At 36.9% G+C, this 10000-nt stretch overlaps 3 pseudogenes; all 3 read right to left on the bottom strand.

Annotated features, from left to right (window-relative positions):
• Nucleotides 1–1394: 1394 nt before the first annotated feature.
• On the bottom strand, nucleotides 1395–4364 carry LOC126409578 (cytochrome f-like; annotated as a pseudogene).
• Nucleotides 4365–6445: 2081 nt separating this feature from the next.
• Nucleotides 6446–8525, bottom strand: LOC126409577 (acetyl-coenzyme A carboxylase carboxyl transferase subunit beta, chloroplastic-like; annotated as a pseudogene).
• Nucleotides 8526–8557: 32 nt separating this feature from the next.
• LOC126409579 (ribulose bisphosphate carboxylase large chain-like) lies at nucleotides 8558–9993 on the bottom strand (annotated as a pseudogene).
• Nucleotides 9994–10000: the final 7 nt, after the last annotated feature.

Here is a 10000-nt window from a genome sequence, read left to right as displayed (position 1 = left end):
CTATCTTTCACGAAATCGATCCCCCTTTGACTGTAATATTGGAGCTCAGCATGTCTGGAAGTACGGGAGAACGCGCTTTTGCTGATATTATTACCAGTATTCGATACTGGGTTATTCATAGCATTACTATACCTTCCCTATTCATTGCAGGTTGGTCATTCGTCAGCACGGGTTTAGCTTACGACGTGTTTGGAAGCCCTCGACCCAACGAATATTTCACAGAAAGCAGACAAGGGATTCCATTAATAACTGGCCGTTTCGATTCATTGGAACAACTCGATGAATTTAGTCGATCCTTTTAGGAGGCCTTAATGACCATAGATAGAACCTATCCAATTTTCACAGTGAGATGGTTGGCTGTTCACGGACTAGCTGTACCTACCGTTTTTTTCTTGGGGTCAATATCAGCAATGCAGTTCATCCAACGATAAAATAAATCAATCTAATCCGAATTAATTATAGAGCTACGACACAATCAAATCCGAACGAACAAAACGTTGAATTGAATCGTACCAGTCTCTACTGGGGGTTATTACTCATTTTTGTACTTGCTGTTTTATTTTCCAATTATTTCTTCAATTGAGAGAAAGAAAGGAAATTCTCTTATCTCATTCGGAAGGATATCATACCCATAACTATCCATGACTGTTTATGTCTATAGCATGACCACTTGATGAAATGGGGAGGGAAGTGAGGTAAATGGCCGATACTACTGGAAGGATTCCTCTTTGGCTGATAGGTACTGTAACTGGTATTCTTGTGATCGGTTTAATCGGCGTTTTCTTCTACGGATCATATTCCGGATTGGGATCATCCCTGTAATAATCGGATGAACCGTACTGTAGACATGAAAGAGTAAGAACTCAACAGGACCTGACCCCTCCTTATATGGATTTGAGGTCCTGTTGAGTTCTTACTCTTCGACCAAGACCTTGACCCATTCCATAAGAGGTGGAAATTCATCCAGTCAACACAATCATAATATATACATGTATTAGATTTTTCTAAATGAAAAATGGTTGATTGGCCCCGATGAAATTACTACATTCCTTAATTTTTTATAATGTTTTTGAAATGTTGAATCCACTGATTGATTCATAGTATCTATAGATATAGTGTGGACTTTCCGAAGTAAGAATAAAGTAAAGAAAGAAGGATCTTTTGAATGACATAAATAATATGGATTTCTACAGATGAAACACCTTACAAATCATTCCTATACTAAACTAATTGGAAACTAGGAAACTATAGAAAAATAAAGTTTGAACTGTCACTTTGATGTGAGTGATGAGATCAGATAATAAGGTATAATAAGATAATCAAATTAATAAGGATTTTGATATGCCCGAAAACCCAAGATTTCCACTTTTTGACCCGGAATTAGAACATGAAAAATCTTTTTAAGCGAGTCTTTTTTCTTTTTATAAGTTCATTGAAAATTATAAGTTCATTGCAAAAATTCCATTTGCTCAATGGAGTTTCTCTTGCCCCTCTTTTTTTATCCCCCATACTTCTCTTCTTTCTTATGAATTCAAAGAGGTTCCGATAAACCCGCAATTCATATTTATTTGATTTGACGAATGAGACCCAGAACCTTTATTATTTCGACGCAACGAAAGAGCGGAAAATTACTTTTCTTTCTTTGTAGAAAGAAGATTTGGGAGACGAGTAATCTTTCCTGGAGCCTTCCTTTTTTCTTCATTTATCCTGCTTTCTACCCCTGCTTCCCACTTATGCGTTTATTAGATATAGAATCTAAAAGTATTGAGGCATTACGTGCCATTTACCATGTGGCAATAAGAAACCTGGCATAATCACACTAAACTAAATTTTGTAAATTTTGATCCAATCATCTTCTTTTGCAATTCCATACTATTGCTATTTTCTAATCTGGAATACAAGTCATCTCCGATATCTCGAAATAGTATAATAAAAAGCAAGCAAAAAGGGGCTTTCCATGATTTTTGACCGCGCATACACATAATATAATTGCGATCAAAAAAATTCAGCTTTTTTACCAGCTCTATGTTGAGGAATCCGTGGATCTAGAAATTCATTTCGGCTAATTGAACCTTCTCAAATTGTTTCTTTTTAAGAACCAAAAAGATTTGCGCCAGAATAACAGATGCTAAGAAGAACAAAAGGCCTTGGATACGCAATGGATCTTGAAGTACTATTTCTGCATCGCCTTGACCAAAACCACCTACATTGGGATTACTTGTTAATGGCTGATCAAGCTTGATGTATTCACCTTCAGAAACAAGAAGTTCTGGTCCTGGAGGTATAATATCAACCGTTTCGTGTCCATTCGATGCATCAGATATGGTTATTTCATATCCACCTTTCTTTTCTTTACGTACTATTTTACTTACTATCCCTGCTGCTGAAGCATTATAGACTGTATTGTTACTCTTGCTCCCATCAGGATAAATCTGACCCCTTCCCCTGTTCCCACCTACATATATAGGATATTTTAAGAAGTGAACCTCTTTCTTAGTAGCGGGATCTGGAGAAAGGATGGGAAAGACGATTTCACTATATTTCTGACCAGGAACAGGGCCCACCACAAGAATGTTTTTTTATTAGGACGATAACTCTGAAAAGACAGATTACCCATCTTTTCTTTCATCTCGGGAGAAATACGATCGGGGGAGCTAATTCAAATCCTTCGGGTAAAATGAGAACAGCCCCTACATTCAAACCTCCCTTTTTACCATTAGCAAGAACCTGTTTCAGTTGCATATCGTAGGGGATTCTAACAACTGCCTCAAATACAGTATCAGGAAGCACAGCTTGTGGAACCTCAATATCCACGGGCTTGTTAGCCAGGTGGCAATTAGCGCATACAATACGCCCAGTTGCTTCTCGCGGATTTTCATAACTCTGCTGCGCAAAAATGGGATATGCATTTGAAATAGATGCCCGAGTCATTACATATATCATCATCGATACAGAAATGCATCGAGTCATCTGTTCCTTTACCCAAGAAAAAGTATTTCTATTTTTTTGCATGGTCTAATCATTGATCCCGGAAATTTCTACAATAAATTAGGTAGGGAGTCAGTATAGTTCCCTATCCCCGATTCTGCCATTGTATGGAATACAGAAGTAATCTAATCCCCTCGACGAGTCAAAGCATAAAGAATGAGTAAGATTTTGAATGGTTTGTTTATATACAAAGTGACATTACAATTTTCTTTATGTTATCAGATTAAATCAGTTCTTCACTCATTCAGTGAATGATAAATCACTACAAGTGAAGGAGATACACGGTTTAAATAATGAAAGATCCAATATTTCAAAATTGTATCTAGAATGACCGGAAAGGTAGAAACGAGACCGGATATAATTTTATCATTCTGAACAAATCCAAAATCTTTGTAGAACGAACCAATCATTAGTTCCCAAGCGTGGGGCGAATGGAATCCAATACATAAATCGGTTAATAAGAGAATGGAAAAAGCTTTTATTGTGTCGCTTAAGTTATAGAGGAATTCCTGAACCCAAGAATTCAGAGTGATAAGTTCTTCATTACCCAGAATAGAATAAGCACTTAGAATAGCGAAACAGGTTATATTTGTCGAGAAATGCAAAATAATATGTATATGATCTTGATTGTGCATTCTTACCAATTGTATCGTTTCTTTGTGGATTCCTATACGAAGCTTTTGTATATGTGTCTCCGGATACTCCTTTATCATTTCGTCCAACAAGAAAAGTTCTTCTAATTTGATGAATCCTTCTAGAATGTTCTTTTCTTGAATATCATTCAAAAAAGTTTCGGATTGGCTGGTATTCCACCAATTAGTCACCCAAGGTTCCATACTTTTATTAAATGAGAGAGAAATTCCCCAAGGCAGAAATACGATAGATGCAAGATATGGTAGGGGATTCAATGCTTTCTTTTTCGTCACTTCCAATCCGTGAATTGTTAATGAACCTGATTCATTTGTTGACTATGTCTGATATTTGTATGATGTATGAAGCACGAGTTCTATAACGAGGTATGGAACCTATGGATCTATTTTCCATTGTGTAATTTGTTTAGTCCTTGTCTCCAGAAATGGAATAAGGGTTAATTTATTTCGAATGCGGAGGTAATGAAATAGTGGCCCCAGACATCTCAATCGGTCAAATTCGGATCAATTGCATGTTCATTTGGTCTTTTTGATGAATGCCAGAAAGAAGCACTTGAAGTAACAAACATGAATATTATTCGTATTTCGAGAAAAACTCTTTTGTTATATCAATCAATTATTTCGAATTGTTTCACTGATTATCCACATCCCAGGAATAATCGAGGGGATAATTCTGAAAAATACCGATGATGAAATCCGAAATAGTCGGCAAAACGGGAGTGGTTCTAAAAATCCAATTGTTTGGTCATCAAGAAACAAGCATTAAGAAAGATGAATAAAAAGAAAGGTGACAAAAGAGGGATAATTTACTGGGTATGATCCATCTTATCTTCATCTATTCTTATCTTCATCTATATATAATGTAATGTATTGATTCGAAATATTGGTCCTAAAATCCTAAAATATGGATTCTGTACTCTGACCTGATATATGTGATGAATACATACTTATGAAACTTGTTAATAATATGAAAATGAAAGAATTCAGTGGAATTTCATACGCATGAAAAATAGTTTTGATGGACTAAAATCACTTCATGGTATGATTGTTCCATAAGTCCACCTGCTCCATGGTACGCAGGACATGGTATTTCCATCGGGATGTGGGAAATAGGATTTAACTAAATGTTTTCATCAAAGGAGCGAAACATCAGTTATAGTTATATTAAAAGAAAAAAAGAAAAAGGGATTCTTGGGTTCCCTCCCTCTCCCTCGTGACGAGGAGCACTCATTCCTCGATTTCTTTGTTTCATTTCAAAATACTTCAATTGGTACGCGCAAAAAATAGGCCGATTCGGCAGCTTTTTGTTCAATTTCTCGTGGAGTTAAATTCTCATCGGTACGCGTCAATGGAATGTCTCCCCGGCCCCCAATTTCCATATAAAGGACACGGCGAGGAAAAAGACCCTCTTTCACTTCTATTCTGATCGAACGGATATCTCTTATACGGAATCGAAAGAAGATGCGACGATTTCTTCCAGGAAATCCCCAACGAAAAATACACACTATTCCTTCTTTTCTATCGAATTTGTCATAACCGCTACCTACACTCCACAAAATTGTGCACCACAAATAGGAGCTAATGAATAGACCCGCGATACCGTAGAAACACATTACGATCCCTTGTGGAAAAAAAACGATTTGCTGAGATGGGAATAAGGATATCAGATTCCTACCAAAATAACTGGAAGTTCCAACCAATAAAAATCCTAGTGAACCTAAAAAAAGGATACAGGCCCAGCAGAAGTTACTTATTTTTCTAGAACCCGTTATAAGTTCTATCCATATATGTTCTGATCGCCAATTCATACTAGATTAGATCGAGTTTCATTCTATTGGAATTGAGAGAATCATCAAAATGAGTTTTTTGGCTCCCAAAGTAACTTTCATCCGCTAATACTATCACGATGTAAATCATCAATCAGGATTCATTCATCAAATCAGTTAGATAGAACTAACATCTCCACCCATTCAAACTAGCATCACCCTCATTCATATGATCTAGATATATCTATTTACATATCATTATCATACATAATATATATTCCAGATATCCGATCGACCCGTTGAAATAAAAGTCGAGCTATAGATGCATAAACATGGATTGATCCATATGATCATCTATTTACATTTGTGGTTTGTGTCCGAAGTCCGAAGCCGCATGTCGTACCATTCCCATTAAATGAAATGAAAATCTGTATTATGATCCAAAGATTGAAATAAATTGATGAGATTGGAGCCCATCATATCTAGACAATCTTGTTTTTTTGAACATGGAAAAATAAAGAAACCATTGCAATTGCCGGAAATAATAGGCCTACTAAAGGCACAAAAATAGAGGGTAAGTTGAGATCTGTCATAGAATCGGTGCCTCGGTGTATTTAATTGATACTTCTCTTTGTTATAAAGATATCTATTATAATTATATATTATAATTATAAGTATATTAATATAATATTCTAAGTTATTAGAATATGAGTGCAAAGAATGTGGATCTAAACTAAATAGAAATTAGTGTACTTACCCATCCTTTTCCGGGAAATATATGTATGAGAAGAGAATCTTATTATTCTTATTCCTCCCTTATGTTTCTAAACAAATTTCTTCTCAAGGATTCGTTATAATTTGATCCAACAAGGATTCATATTACAAATGTATGATTCTCGGGAGATATAGAAGTGTTGCATATTGATTTCTATATCTTAGTTAGGTTGGAACATTTGATATGTAACAAGGGGAAGGGGGCTTTTTTGGATTTCTCTAATTTGGATTTCTCCGAAGGAAAAAGACACTACTTTGATCTTTATCCTGCTCTGTTGCTAAAGGGTCCGTCCCTGATCTGATTACTCATTAGTAAAGGTAGGATAAAAGAAAAGATGGATCTGGAGAAAAAATCCTCTGAAACTTCTGATTCTTACTACTTCACTACAATTACAAATTGTCTTTATGCCAGCAAAGAAAGCTCCATCCTTGCTACTTCAATTCTGATAAACGAAATGAACTACTTTTTTGCCTACAAATAACTAAATCTATCGCTCTACTACTTTTTTGACTTGAATTTCTTTGGTTCAAGTTCAAGGGCGGGGAAAGAACCCATGGAACTGAAATAACTCACTCGGAACACCTTTTAAAAGATTACGCGGTACGATTGGATCAAATAAACCCTTATTGAATAAATACTCCGCTACTTGTGAACCCTCAGGTACTGTCTTCTTCAATGTTTGTTCAATTACTCTTTTACCCGCGAATGCAATGTAAGCATTGGGTTCGGCAATAATGATATCTCCCAACATACCAAAACTGGCTGTCACTCCACCAGTTGTAGGGGATGTAAGGATTGATACATAGAATAATTTTTATTTGATTGATAATTGTATAAAGCGGAAGATATTTTAGCCATTTGCATCAAGCTCAAACTTCCTTCTTGCATGCGCGCTCCTCCAGAAGCACACACCATAATAACTGGGAGAGATCTATCAGTAGCATACTCGATCAAACGTGTAATTTTCTCGCCTACTACGGATCCCATACTACCCCCCATGAACTTAAAATCCATAACACCAATTGCTATAGGAATACCATTGAGTTTGCCTATGCCTGTTTGAACAGCCTCAGCCAAACCCGTCTCTATTTGATAAGAATTGATACGATCCCTATAAGGGTCCTCCTCAGAATGAAATTCAATAGGGTCCATAGAGACCATGTTTTCATCCATAGGGGCCCAAGTGCCTGGATCAATCAAAAGTTCGATTCTATCTGAGCTACTCATTTCAAGTGGTATCCACATTGTTCACAAATATTCATTTTTGAACTAAAAAATTTCTTATAATTTAATCCATAACAATTTTCACATTGAACCCATAAATGTCTGTATCTTTTATTTCTATCTAAATCATTATGTCTTCCGAAATCACTGTCACTAACACCACTAGTTTTTAGATTGGAGCTCCCACGGTCACTACCCCTTTCACTATCGCTACAAATGTAACTATAAATGTAATTGTCACTTGAATTGTTGCTACCATTTGGAATGCAACTATCCATATTGGTTTCAGAACGAATATAACTGTCAATGCAACTATTTATGTGACTCTTCCAACTATGCCTAGTATCATACACGTAATGATCATAATAGCGATTGTAACTCTTAGACCCATTATTTAGATTCAGATAACTAGAAAATAAACTTTCTAGTTCACCCAGAAAGTAACTATCAGTGTCAATCTCAAAAATCTGATTTTCAATATCGAAATATATGGAATAACTGTCACCATTACTATCCCTAACCCAAAAAGTCTCACCAGAGATGAGACTCCAAACGTCCTTGACACCGCCCAAGTTGAGTAAATAATCAACATTACTGCAACTATAACTGCCCCTACCACTCCAACTATTAACGTTTTTCTCACTATCATTTATAATGGGTTCTTCACTCCCGCTGGTATTTCCAATAGGCCAAGACTCGCACTTAGTCCACACCTGCGCCCTAAATCCTCATTAGACAACATTGAATTTAACCACCATTTTTCCATAAAGCCCCTCCGCCTCCTGTTTGGAAATACAATACAATATATGAATAGTCATTCGCTGAATAATCTACTATTTCATTTCCGATCGGAATAAGCATATGGATCCAATTCTTAGGATTATTATCTCATACTCTAATACTAATAATAAGAAGTGAGTATTGAAAGAAATGATTCCTTTTTTGTCTTATGGAAGCCGGAGTATCACTCACTACACTATCACTATATATGATATAATGGAATCTTTTCTTCACTTCAATAATAAATTAAATAAAGATCAATTAAAACAGAGGTTTTTCTCCCATGTCGTAGACAAATACTCATTAGAAAGATAGAAAGAAAGATCTGTTCCCTCCTCTGAATAATTTTGTATATATTATGAATATTAGTTTCTATTGAAACATGGAACGAAAAGGACAATATACGGGATGAGTAGAAGGAGTTGTGACCCTTAGCTTGATCTATAGTCCACAACTAGAGAGAATATCAAATGATCCGCCAATCCCGAGGATCCATGGGTTCATTATGGATCCAACAATAGAAAGATTGAACTCTTTAGTTTTAAAGAGAAGATTTTAATTTTAGATCTTGCTTGCATACTGCATAGCATACGTATGTACATATTGATATATGCAAATACATAGGAGCCTTATTCTTTAGTTGGTTCGGCTCAATCCTTTTATTTAGTAAAAGATTGGGCCGAGTTTAATTTTAATTGGTGGAACGAACGGGAATCCGAATCACTGAATTACAAGACATCCATTGCTTCGAATTCAAATTTGATCTCTTTCCATACCTCACAAGCAGCAGCCAGTTCAGGACTCCATTTGCTAGCTTCACGAATAATTTCATTACCTTCACGAGCAAGATCACGTCCCTCATTACGAGCTTGTACACACGCTTCTAAAGCTACCCTATTAGCTACTGCACCAGGTGCATTCCCCCAAGGGTGTCCCAAAGTTCCTCCACCGAACTGTAGCACGGAATCATCCCCAAATATCTCGGTCAGGGCAGGCATATGCCAAACGTGAATACCCCCTGAAGCCACGGGCAGAACACCTGGCATAGATACCCAATCTTGAGTGAAATAAATACCGCGACTCCGGTCTTTTTCAATAAAATCATCACGTAGTAAATCAACAAAGCCCAAAGTGACATCTCGTTCCCCTTCCAGTTTACCTACTACGGTACCAGAGTGAATATGATCCCCCCAGACATACGCAACGCTTTAGCTAGTACACGGAAGTGAATACCATGATTCCTCTGTCTATCAATAACTGCATGCATTGCGCGGTGGATGTGAAGAAGTAGGCCATTGTCTCGGCAATAATGAGCCAAGCTAGTATTTGCGGTGAATCCCCCTGTTAAGTAGTCATGCATTACGATAGGAACTCCCAACTCTCGGGCACATACCGCCCTTTTGATCATTTCTTCGGATGTACCTGCAGTAGCATTCAAGTAATGTCCTTTAATTTCACCTGTTTCGGCCTGCGCTTTATAAATAGCTTCGGCGCAAAATAAGAAACGGTCTCTCCAACGCATAAACGGTTGGGAGTTCACGTTTTCATCATCCTTGGTAAAATCAAGTCCACCACGGAGACACTCATAAACCGCTCTCCCATAGTTCTTTGCGGAAACCCCAATTTTGGTTTAATAGTACATCCCAATAGGGGACGACCATACTTGTTCAATTTATCTCTCTCAACTGGATTCCATGAGGTGGGCCCTGGAAAGTTTTAGAATAAGCAGGAGGAATTCTCAGATCCTCCAGACGTAGAGCTCGTAGGCTTTGAACCCAAATACATTACCCACAATGGAAGTAAACATGTTAGTAACA

The sequence above is a fragment of the Nymphaea colorata genome, unplaced genomic scaffold (assembly GCF_008831285.2).
Source record: "Nymphaea colorata isolate Beijing-Zhang1983 unplaced genomic scaffold, ASM883128v2 scaffold0591, whole genome shotgun sequence".
In the NCBI taxonomy this organism is placed as follows: Eukaryota; Viridiplantae; Streptophyta; class Magnoliopsida; order Nymphaeales; family Nymphaeaceae; genus Nymphaea; species Nymphaea colorata.
The sequence above is the reverse complement of the archived record's forward strand: the minus strand, read 5'-3'. Positions and strand labels throughout refer to the sequence as shown.